Source organism: Hemiscyllium ocellatum, chromosome 7 (genome assembly GCF_020745735.1).
Source record: "Hemiscyllium ocellatum isolate sHemOce1 chromosome 7, sHemOce1.pat.X.cur, whole genome shotgun sequence".
Lineage (NCBI taxonomy): Eukaryota > Metazoa > Chordata > Chondrichthyes > Orectolobiformes > Hemiscylliidae > Hemiscyllium > Hemiscyllium ocellatum.
In genome coordinates this window covers 94,194,806-94,207,606 of record NC_083407.1, presented here as the reverse complement: position 1 = coordinate 94,207,606, position 12,801 = coordinate 94,194,806, and the positions used below count along the sequence as shown (strand labels likewise).

The window sequence follows — 12,801 nt, the reverse complement described above, 5'->3', positions numbered from 1 at the left end:
GTCCTATACCTACCACCCCTTAATTTAAAGCTGTGTCCCCTAGTAACAGCTGACTCTATTAACAGAAAAAGATTCTCAGTGTCTACCCTATCTAAACCCCTAATCATCTTGTACACCTCTATCAAATCTCCCCTAAACCTTCTTTTCTCCAATGAGAACAGCCCCAAGTGCCTCAGCCTTTCCTCATACGATCTTCAAAGTGATCAAAGAGTAAAGAATCCTTACTATAGTTGTGCACATTACATCTGGCTATGCCTGGTGTAATGGACTTCTTGAAGAAAGGATCCTTGTCAGAGGGAGAGTGAAGCAAAGATTTACAAGACTGGCTCCTGGTAAAACAGGGTTTTTCTATGCAAAACTGACAGGACTCAATTCCCAGGGATTTGGAGGAATGAGAAGAGTTCTTAAAACATATTCTTAAGGGGTAAGACATGGTAGATGGAAATGAGGTCAGTCTCTGAAAAAGCAGCATACAATTTAAGACGGGGATGAGAGGAAATTTCTTCAAAGTTGTAACTATTCAAAACTGTCTACCTGAAAGCAGTAGATGCTCAGTCAACAAGTACACTGTGATGGAGATCAAAGATTTGTGGGTACTAAGGGAACCAAGGGGTATGAGACAGTGCAGAAAGGTGAAGTTAAGGCAGAAGATGATCTTACTGAAAGGGACAGCAGGTTCGAAGGACCAAATGACTGACCAGCCCTTACTGTTTAGGCTCTTATGATTTATATGAAAGACAAGTATTGGCCAGGACACAAAATAGTGGAAAGCATTTAACCAAAGTGATGCCATATCTTTCCTACAATGTGCATAACCCACCAGTAATTTCTAAAAGAAAGACCTTACTTATCCATTTCTGTCCCTTCTGTGCATTCCTTCTCATGGTCAAGAACTCCTTGACAACCCATGCAGTTGTGATGAAGAGGAGAAAGCTATGAGGGATGGATGCAGCATGCAGCTAAGTGCCATTTCAATTGTGTGGTCACATTTTAATATAGTAATACAAAGTACAAGAAGGAAAGGTTTTTAGAAACTGAAATCCAATGTTTAATTCTTGCAACAGTTGTGTTAGGAACTGAAAGACACTGCTGGCTCACATCTATCTCCTTCAGAAAAAGTCACTTGTATTTACTTGCACATTGACAACACACCAGCAGTAAACTCAAACCCATGGTCAGTCAATGGGTTCTTTCAACAGCAAGATACAGGAACAAAATTCATCTGTTTTTACATTATCTGGAGAGGTTTGATTCTTCCTTCGAAGCAGATTACCAGCTGTTCCACATTGCATTTGTCCCTGACATTGAGCAGTCCCATTCTCTTGAAGGGTATTTGCTACAACAATGTATTGCATGCCACCATCCTGCTACAGGAGGTCTGTGGTGCTGACCTTACTGACATGCGCCTGCAATTCAGCACCCACTCCAATAACACGGGCATGTGTGCAATTGCTGACATCAATGACAGGTTCATACTTGTTGCCTCCCTGAGCATGTGACTCGGTGGTCCTGCAGCTGCCCTGCCTGCTGTCCTACTTCCGACCTCTGTCTCCTTTCCTCATGCAAACAACTGAATAGAAACCCTCTCCTCAGCTGTATTCTCAGTAGGGGTGACACGGTGGCTCAGTGGTTAGCACTGCTGCCTCACAGCGCCAGAGACCAGGGTTCAATTCCTGTCTTGGGCAGCTGTCTGTTTGCACATTCTCCCCGTGTCTGCATGAGTTTCCTCCGGATGCTCCGGTTTTCTCCCACAATCCAAAGATATGCAGGACAGGTAAACTGGCCATGCTAAATTGCCCATAGTGATAGGTGCATTAGTCAGAGGTAAAAATAGGGGGGTGGGTTTCTCTTCGGAGGGTCGGTGTGGACTTGTTGGGCCGAAGGGCCTGTTTCTACACTGTAGGTAATCTAATCTAACCTAACCTACTGCACCGCTAGCTGTGGTGTCACAGACTCTTCAACTGCATGAGCAGCACATGCTGTGCCCCAGTAGTCGTGGGGGCAGCAGATAGCAAGCTACTCACTTAATTTGTTCCTCCAAGAGACCAGGTTCACACCTTCATCTGTGGAACTGCATCAGTGTATCCCAGCTTCAGCAGCATCGGTTTCTATATCTGGGCTCAGCAAAGTGTACAACAAGGTAAAAACAATGATTGCAGATGCTGGAAACCAGATTCTGGATCAGTGGCTGGAAGAGCACAGCAGTTCAGGCAGCATTCATGTGTACAACAAACCAAGGTGTCATGATTAAAAAAAACAGTAAAATCACTTCCCCTCCCCTGCTCCAAGGTTTTTGTCTCAGAACTGCTGATTCTTAGGCAGTGGTATGTGTATGGAATGAGCTGCCAGAGGAAGTGGTGGAGGGTGGTACAATTACAACATTTGTATGGCATCTGGATGGGTATATGAATAGGAAGGGTTTGGAGGGATTTGGGCTGGGTGCTGGCAGGTGGGACTAGATGGGGGTGGGGTATCTGGTCGGCATGGACGGGTTGGACTGAAGGGTCTGTTTCCGTGCTGTACATCTATGAGTTGTACTGACTCCAGTGATTAAGCTCTGCTTTCGAAGTTTCACGGCCGAGATGGAACATGTCCTCTGACCGACATCTACACATCCCGGAAGTCAGCACGGAATACATGGCGATTGGATTCCCACCAAGCCCTGTTTTTAAATCGAGCAGGAGCCAATTGAGGCAACCTAGTTAGCTACCTCGAATTTCTGGAAATCAAATAGCATAGTCTGAAATAAAAACAAGCTCATAACAGTACTTTGGCTGCAGTGCCTTCTCCAACAAATCATGAGTTGAGGCATTAATCATTTACCAAGTTGTTTTGAGTTTCACAGCACCCCACAACTTATGCATTTCACATTCCAATCTTTTTCCAGAAAGACTGAAGCGTAGGAAATCAGCAGAAAGAAACAGGATTCAGCTCACAGTATCCTCTGTTAAGAAACCCGTCATTGGCTCTCACAGCTGAGAAATCTTCCTGCTGCTTTCCAAATTAACTTAGCCAAAGGGTATAATACAATAGGAGCAGCTTACAGTTTTCTGACCATAATTGATAGGATTTGGGTAGTTCCAAAGCCAAAAAAGTCAAATGCTTACAACATGTTGAAGCCCTTTGCCTGTAGGCAAATGTTCTCAGCTACAGTCCTCTGCTCCAGCCAAGCAAATTTTCCTGGGTTAATCTACACTACTTAATCACTGACACCGATAGTGGAGTCACACTCCCAATTAGCAAAAAACAAAGGGGAAAAAAAACATGCACTTTTAATGCAGGAGCCACATATTCTATTTGGGGCTGCTAAAATCCTTATGAAAACCAGCAGGCATGCTGCGCACAGGATTGCGTCTCTTCCGACCCTACTTAAATACGCTGAGTTGAACCCCAACCTTAAACGAATAAAGTTTACTGTGCTTTCTAGATCCTCCCAGGTCTAGCTGAGCACTGGTAAGGATAACAGTCAAGTAAAAGATAAAACAACACAGAGTTTCCCACTGCAGTTCACTATCCAGTGAATAGCGAGATTACTGTCAATAGCTGCAGCTTTGTAAGGGCTGGGTTCTCAATACTGTTACATGGCAGCAGTGCTCAGTGGAACAGAAATATATTGACATGGTGCACATTACTAAAAACAGCAACAAACCCCGCTGTCCCTACCACCTTTCATCCAAAAGGCGCTGACTCATGCTGACTATGCAAAGCATCAGGAGGTGCTATTCCACAGAGGACCACAACTGAGACAGAACTTGTCTTCACCAGACATCCACACCTTCCAAGCAGTGTCATGGCAACAACGCTGACTCTCCTCACCCTAGCCTGGGGACTACTATAGAAAACAAAAAAAAATACATTTGCATGACTCCAAGGGAAAGAGCAGGCTGGTAGGACTGATCAAATACCTTTTCTCTTTGAGGTGACAAAGGCACAGCAGGTCAAATGACCTTCCTTTCTGTCTTGTAGAATTTCATATTTAGGTTTGGCTGCACTTCTCCTGCCTCCACACCCCCCTCCCCCCCCTTACTTTAATAGCTAGGTGAGGTTTGGACAGTGAAGTGAGGGATCTTGAAGAGCCAACTCTTCAACAACATCTTTGTGGTGGAAATCAAGAATTAGAGGTATTTTAAAAATTCCGCACTGAACACTCCCTGTTCATGGGGATTGGTTGTTCCTTCAAAACTAGACTGCAACAAAAAAGGGAGAAGTCGTATTTGGGAAAGATGTTGTAACACTGCCGCTGTGCTAGCCTTCAACAAAACTACACAACAATGACCACACATCTAAGTTAGCAGCCATGACAGCCACCATTTTGCACCTCTCTTTAGCATAAGTAATCCATCCTCACATCAGACCCACAGGCAACTGTGTGAGGAAGTTCCAGAAAAATCAGATTCTATCACCCGGTGGCCACCATGTGCACACCCAGTGCAATCTCGACTTGGAAAACACGCATACAAGAAATAATTCACTCTGGACTTCAAAACTAAAGAAACAAGTAGTTCTTAAATACTGCCAATGAACTGTGAGGTCGAGGAGACATGGGGATGGAGCACAGCCGGGAAGGTCCCAGGAACAGAGATGACCACAATGCCATTGACAGGCACTGAAAATTATGAAAAAGAATGAGGGTTAGAATACTGGCTTTTAAAACAAGAAAATTAAATGGTTGGAAGTCATGCTTCAACAATACAAAGCCATGATCAGACCACACTCAGTAAGTAAAGTGTTTATTTCTGGGCATCTCAGGGCAAGGAGAGACGATAGTGTATATTTATCAGAATAATATCTGGACACCAAGGGCTAAATTACAAGGAGAGACTACTGCACGTAAACCAAGATTGTAGACTCTGGAATTTTGAAGGTGATGGGATGACTTTACATTAAGGCAAACTAACGACAGCCAGACAGAAAATATTTTCACAGGCTGGGCAGCTTTAGATATGGGCTTGACAAACTTTATTCGCCCCGCGACATCATTTGATGCTTGAAAATCGTCATGACCACCTCAATGAGGACTGAGACACTGGTATGCAGCTTGGAGGGGTGGGACAAGGGGGGTGCAGATGAGTGTGGGGGCCAAATAGAGGGGGAGCACAGCACTTACAATTTGAACAGAGCTCTACAGCAGCTATTGCTGCCTCAAACTTAACACCCAAAATTTCAGTTTTATGGCACCAGCACTTTGGGAAGCTCTGGTTTTGAACTAAAAGCATAGTTTAAATATTGGAGCTAAATCATTCAGGAACAAATGGAGAAAAACTTCTATATGCTACTGCCAGTAATAAATTTCAAACTCCCTTTCCAAATGACAAATGGTGCTTGACAATATTTTTAAGGGTGTCAATGGCTAGACCCACATGTATTAACTGCCCTGTGGGCAATTAGGGATAGACAAGTCAACCACATTGCGATGGGTCTGGAGTTAAATGTAGGCCAGACCAGATAAGGATGGCAATTTCCTTCCCTAAAGGACATTCATGAACCAGACGGGTATTTTTTTCCCTGACTATTCACAATGGTCATCATTAGATTCTTATTTCCAGATTTTTATTGAATTCAAATTCCATCATCCACCATGACAGGATTTCAACTCAGGATATTAACTTAGTCACTGGATTAACAGTCTAGCCATAATACCAGCAGGCCATTGCCTCCCTGTATTGTTAATTTGAAATCTGAGACAAGCTGATTTTTGTTAACCCAGAATATTGAGATATGTGTGACAAGATGTACACCGAGTTCGGTCACAGATCAGTCAAGATCTTATTAAATGTCAGAAAAACAGGACGCAGAGGCTGAATGGCCTCCTTCTGTTCCTACTTCCAGCTTCTGATAGCACTGTACCACTTTGCTTTCTGGAATTATGCCAATATAAAATCCATCACATGAACACAGATACAGAAAAAAGGGCAAATGCAGATCAAATTTCCCTGCTTGAACACCTATTTGCACACTGAATAAAATTAAATGGTGATGGTGGCAGTGGTGGAGGTGGAGGGGGGAAATCAGTAGGATTTGATTGACACAAGGTAGTATTACAATTCTTTGTGACCTTATTTATAGCCTTTTATCCTTCTGTACTTCTGGCATTATTGTCATGTTCTCTTGGCTACAATCATGTCCAAACAGCTTTGTTGAGAACAAGCAAATTGACATTGATGTACTTGCTGGTTAGGATCCAGTGCAAATGTACGTTGTCCACAGCCTGAAAGCAGCTGCTTCAAAACCCACGGCAAAAACACAAGAGATGCCTCAATGTAGGGACTATAATGGCAGGAAAAGAGTAGAGAAACTGAAGTCAGCCTGTCTCTGCCTCAACTACTAATTACCATTCTTTTTCTGTATAAAAAACTGCCCTCCTCCCCCATTTTTTTTTATTTTATAAACTAAACAGAAGCCAAATCAAAACTGGCTGGAAAATTTACAATCACTTGAGAATAAACGGGTGCCATTAGAAAGACTGGTCTAGGACTAATTCAGAACATGACATTTACAGGATGATACCTCACTGTGCTTTTGAAACCAAACCACGGTGACCCACTGCAGCTCCAATTAACATCTTAACAACAGAAAAGGTGGCAATGCTCAGAGTGGGCAGTTTTACACACACACACACACACCCCATGCTGCAATTCCGATGTCACAATATTGAAATGTGGCACCTTGCTTATATCACTCAAAACAAAATAAGGGGCCATCGTTGACCCAAAATACTCCACTTATTGTTGTTTGACCTGCTCACTATTTTCAACACACTCTGCTTTTATCTCAGACTCTGCATGTTTTGCTTTCATATCACTCAAGACTAATGATGTATGTAATGCTAAAATTACTATTCTATACCCCCTGCTTTCCTTGGACACAGTCCCAATAGGGGCCGATCCCATGTTTAGGTAGCTGCCAGCCACTCAGTAGGATGCAGGTTTCAGAGCCCCAGCCCATAGAGTTCATTAGAAGTTCTGGGAACCGCTACTTTCTCCTTCTGATCGCAAGCACAGAACGCAAGGCAAGAGCAAAGTGACAAACTGTGACATCCAGCAAGTCTAACCTCACTAACATTGCGGCATCAAGCAGCTGATATTTTCTGAGGAGGGGTCACTCAATCCTAAATGTTAACTCTGATTTATGTCCACAGGTGCTGCCGAGCTTTTCCAGCAATTTCCGTTTTTGTTTCTCTGATATTTTCTTTTTTCTCAACACCCCACTCCAACCTACTCCAACGTTTGTGATCACAAAAGGTTCAAGGCAGTTCCCACCTCCAAGAATCAAAACTGATTTAAATTGCATTGCACTGCATGAATGTTGGCCTGTACATTCTGACAGAAACAGGCGAAATTAAGTTTGTAGGTTAGAAAATTAAGACACCAGGTAGCTTTCTCTTTTCAGTATAGTGTACCCTCTTGTCAAACTCCCTGACCATCAGCTACACGCTATGAAGGAACACAGGCAGCACCATGAACAGATCTGTTTCCGTATGGGTGGCCAACACATTCCAACTGCATCTGTTAACCATGAGAGAGATTTATTGCAACAAACTGAAAAGCATGTTTAAATCCAACTCCATTGGACGATAAAAATAAATTCATTTCGAATTTTGGAAAAAAAAGTCACAAAAACTGTAACTCTACACAATTGGAACAAGAACAAGCCAAATGCATAACTGGAAATGCACATTACATTTATAACCCAAATTAACATTGGTTAAAAATTTGCTACACTTAATGAATTATTAGCTTTACTAAAAATAAAATTGAAGGGCACATATTAATTACCATAGTGTGGGGAAGGGTGGCAGGGTTCAAGAACATACTTGAGTACTGGGAATGAAGGACACTGCACCCTATTTTCAACATCTAATAAAGCCTGGAGAACATTGGAATTATAGTTCAGTCAGAGGCCCGTTCACTTGCACAAAGTTTAAACGAGGCCCAGGAACCGGCCACAGCTCAGAGCTATCTGCCTTAGCTTGTACTACTACAATGGAGGCAGCATAAATTCCTAGCCAGCTTTCAACAAAGTGGGAACAGTGGCAAATTCAGACTCACCATCTGAGGGCAACATAATCAGTGGTCAGCTTTTCATAGAATGAATCCCCTCACTTTCCCCCTTCCCACATTGATCCTCACCCCTCTTCCTTCTGAATCCCTCATCAACTCCACTCCCTCTCATCCTCCATGCACCTCTCACACTCTTGGGAAAGGGGATCCTCTCTCACAATGGTTCCTCTCCCCTGTGCATACATCCCTCCACCCCCCCACCCCCACCATTCACCCCCCTCTCCCCGATGCAACTCTCCCCCCACCACCATTCACCCCCCTCTCCCCGATGCAACTCTCCCCCCACCACCATTCACCCCCCTCTCCCCGATGCAACTCTCCCCCCACCACCATTCACCCCCTCTCCCCGATGCAACTCTCCCCCCACCACCATTCACCCCCCTCTCCCCGATGCAACTCTCCCCCCACCACCATTCACCCCCCTCTCCCCGATGCAACTCTCCCCCCACCACCATTCACCCCCCTCTCCCCGATGCAACTCTCCCCCCACCACCATTCACTCCCCTCTCCCCGATGCAACTCTCCCCCCACCACCATTCACCCCCCTCTCCCCGATGCAACTCTCCCCCACCACCATTCACTCCCCTCTCCCCGATGCAACTCTTCCCCCCACCACCATTCACCCCCCTCTCCCCGATGCAACTCTTCCCCCCCCCCCCCCATCATTCAACCCCCTCTCCCGGATACAACTCTCCCCCCCACCATTCACCCCCCCCCCTCCCCGGTGCAATTCACCCCCTCTCCCCGGTGCAATTCACCCCCTCTCCCCGGTGTAACTCTCCCCCCTCCACCAGTCCAAAGATGTGCAGGTCAGGTGAATCGGCCATGCTAAATTGCCTGTAGTGTTAGGTAAGGGGTATATGTAGGGGTATGGGTGGGTTGCGCTTCGGCGGGTCGGTGTGGACTTGTTGGGCCGAAGGGCCTGTTTCCACACTGTAAGTAATCTAAAAAAAAATTCACCCCCCTCTCCTCAGACTACTCTCTCCATTCGACTGACCCCCATCCCACGTCCTCACTTTTCCCCCTGTCTTTAAAGCACCTGTCTGCACCCTCACTCCCCCTCTCACCCTTCCCCACTGCTCCCACTCTCCACTGCCCCAACCCCCCAACAATCCTCCCTTCCCACGCCCCCACCCCAGGTTCAATTCTCCCCCCACTCACACCCCGACTCTCCACTGGGTCTCCTCCTCAGCCCCTTCCCCGCTCTCTTTTCACCTTCCATGCCTCCTACCCACTCGGTGTCCCACCCCCTCTTCATTTCAGCTCCTCTTTCGCTCTCCCTGTTTCCTCAATCTCTCTCTCTCTTCCTTCACCGTTTTCTCACACACACAGAGTACACGGAGGGGAATAACAGAAACTCCCACCTGGAGCTCCCGATCCATTTTTCGGCTTAGAGTTGCCCGCCAGCCTGTTGCAATTCCCCCTCCCCGGAGCTGGATACAATGTAAGACTGGAAACAGCCACAATGTATCCCCGAAGACAGTCAGCGCTCCCTCCCGCCTCATCGACACAATCGGCCAGCACTGTGCGCGGCCCCGAGGCGCGCCGCCGGCGCCACCAACACAATGGAGAGGCGCCGCGCGCGGCCCCGAGGCGCGCCCACCAGCTCCGAGCGTGCGCGGCGTCCCCGCTTCCCCCGGGGCCGTTCTGAAAATGGGTCTTCCAGTTTCCCTGCAGCAGTGAAGGGAGCACAATAGAGCAGGGCTGAGTTACTTTGCAAAGAGAATGCTTTTCAGACACGTCCCAGCTCCCACTGCCTCTGTCTAAAACTTATATACCCCTTCCTCTTTCCAAAGCACTGGTATCTAACGCACCAGCCCTAATAGTAGCAATAGCCTCTGGGAAGTGAAAGCTAGTAGCTGTCCTTTTCTGGACTTATTGCCCAATAGCAGCACCAAACACCAATAACTGCTGATCAGAAACAAAATCAGAAGAAAACAACTCAGCAGGTCTGGTTGCATCCGTACGCTGCCTTCTCTCCACAGTTGCTGCCAGATCTGCTGAGTTTTTACAGAATTTTCCAATATTGTTGCAGCACCATACTGACACTTTCACCCTCCTACCCTGAGAAGGAAGACTGCTTGCAGGTTCTACACAGTTACTGAAGACCCACTTTGCATTCTCTCTCGTACAGCCCACTCTTAATGCTGTTTGGGCCATTTCTGGGTGCAGAGCATGATGTAACACCAATGATACTAGGGGAGCAGTGCCCTGTTGCAGGTCACAGTGCTTCCAAGTCTGGCCTCTAACTTGGTTATGTAGCGCAGATGCGACAGTGACCACACCCCAGATATCCTGAGCTTGGAAAAGGTGCTATGAAAATGAAAGTCTTTATTTTTCTTATGAAGAAGTTGTCATGCATGGTGACTTTTTCAAATTTGTAACTAAAAATTGTAATTCGTAATTAAACAAAAGTAGAAGCGCTGATTTTTAAAGTGGGGTTAAAGTGTAAGGATTGGTTGGAGAGGTGCGTGTCAGATGGGTTCCAGCCCCTGATTTGGGATCTAATATGAATTAATGCAAAGCTTCATTATAGTGGACCAAGTACAAATCCCAGGCACACACAGCTCAACTAGTGCCAATGGTGTCAGGTCAATGAGTGAGAATTGGACAAGTGTGGCAGATGGTAACTCCTCGCCCAGTCCATTAACTATCAAAATAATGATTAAAATCAGACCATATTTCTACCTAAATGCAAGTGAATTTATGTGATTGATCAATGTAGACTCACAATAGTAAGGAACAGTATGTGATATATCGGTGGGATGAGGGGAGGAGGGTGGGGGTAGTATTTTTGAGTGCCAGGAACATCCTGGTCCGAAAATTCACTTAAAACAGATTGTGAAGTTTGCCTACAAATGTGCAAACTGATAACTCCTTTATCGTTTAGTTAAACGAGTACAAGAAACATTTCTGCTTTTCAGAGCATCCCATTTCTGGTGCTAAATTAGCTGATAATGACACATTCCTCTGTTTAAAATCCTGGGGAAATATATTACTCAGCCTGTTACCAGATTCTGCTTTAAATAGACCATGTCACCACTTTTTTTGATGAATGTTGCTCTTAAAAATAAATACTGCTCCATTTGCTTCAATGGTTTTGCTGTCCTTTTCAATCTTTGCATTAATAAATCTCACACCTGCTCAGTGTTAAAAGTCTTGTCTTACAACATTACACAGCACCTCAAGAGTACAAAATATATATTTGTACTGCATTTACCAGTGGGAAAGTCCTGAGTTAATATGGTTCACTTTATAAATTTTAAAAGAACGAGACTGTGAATATTACTGTTTCTAATAATTAATTAGTAAGTATGCTGCTTTGTTTCAGCAACTTTCAAGAGAATAGCTACAAGCGAAACATCAGGTTCAGCAAGTTAACTCTATCTGCCCGAGTAAAGACTATTGCACAGAACCAGTTATAACCCGTTTTGAAGTGTAATCAAGCCACTCCCATAACCAGCAACACAAACAGAAATTGCTGGAAAATCTTAGCATCCGTGGAGAGAAATCAGAGTTAACATCCAGTGAACCTTCCTCAGAACTCCCATAACTATGGTTCTGTCCAAATTTTATTTTATTCATTCAGGGGACGAGGGCATTGCTGGCCAGGACAATATTTATTGCCCATTCTTAATTGCCCAAAGGGCAGTTATTAGTCAACCACGTTCTGAAGTCAGACGTAGACCAGATCAGGTAAGCATAGCAATTTCATCCCTCAAAGGCATCAATGAACCATATGGGATTTTCCAGCATTAGACATTGTTTTCATAATCACCATTAGACTCTGAATTTCAGACTTGTAATGAATTCACATTCTGGCATCTGCCCTGGGCCCCAAAAAAATTACCTGAGCCTCAGGAATAATAGTCTAGCAATAAAACCACTAAGCCATTGCCCCTCCCAATGTTGAAAAGTATAGTGTAATTGCCAGAATTGAGGGGGCTGGATACCAGTGAGAATTTATTTGTTTCATTTAAGGTATTGCTCATGGGAAATCTCTAACAGCACCAACCAATTTCTTAGAATCCCTTCGGTGTGGAAGCAGGCCATTTGACTCACCACCAACCCTCCAAAGAGCAGCCCCCAGACACAACCCCCCCCCCCCCCTTCCGTATCCTTGTAAACCGGCATTTCCCATGGCTAACTCGCCTAGCCTGTACATACATCCCTGGACACTATGAGAAATTTAGCATGGCCAATCCTTGGACTTTGGGAGGAAACCAGAGCACTTCGAGGAAATCCATTCAGAAACAAGGAGGATGTATAAACTCCGCGCGCACAGTTGCCCAGGCTGGAATCGAACCCAGGGTTCCTGGTGCCCAACTTCTCTTATGGCTTCGGATTTGGCTGGTACTCAGCCTTCTGCCTTAAATGAGCCAGGACAGCTTTAGTCCCATCAGCTTTTTTGCCATCTGAGATGTCTCCATTTGCTTGAAGTTTTCTTAAATGGCGTGTTAAAGCCAGAAAATTTTACCGTCGTCACATGACCAATTTCTGGTCACCTGAAAATTATTCAAGTAGAATTTAGAATTTAGAGTCAGATTTTATTGTCGCATGTACTCAAATACATGAATACAGGAGTACAGTGGAAAGTGTACAAAGCCACCATTCTATGGCACCATCTTAAAATACAAAACTTGAATTCAAAAGGAAACAGGAGAACAAATAAAAGAAACAGAGCCAAAATGAAAAAGGAAAACATCCAAATGTTAAAATTAAAAACTGCCACAATGGTGGT

General features: G+C 44.9%; 1 protein-coding gene across 1 annotated transcript in view; it reads right to left on the bottom strand.

The window, feature by feature from the left end:
• LOC132817217 (SH3 domain-binding protein 4-like) overlaps positions 1–9,573 on the bottom strand; it is a 59,643-nt gene extending 50,070 nt beyond the window's left edge. Inside the window, exon 1 of the mRNA XM_060827513.1 lies at positions 9,425–9,573. The gene's annotated coding sequence lies outside the window, so the exon portion shown is untranslated. The remainder of the gene's footprint in view (positions 1–9,424) is intronic.
• Positions 9,574–12,801: the final 3,228 nt, after the last annotated feature.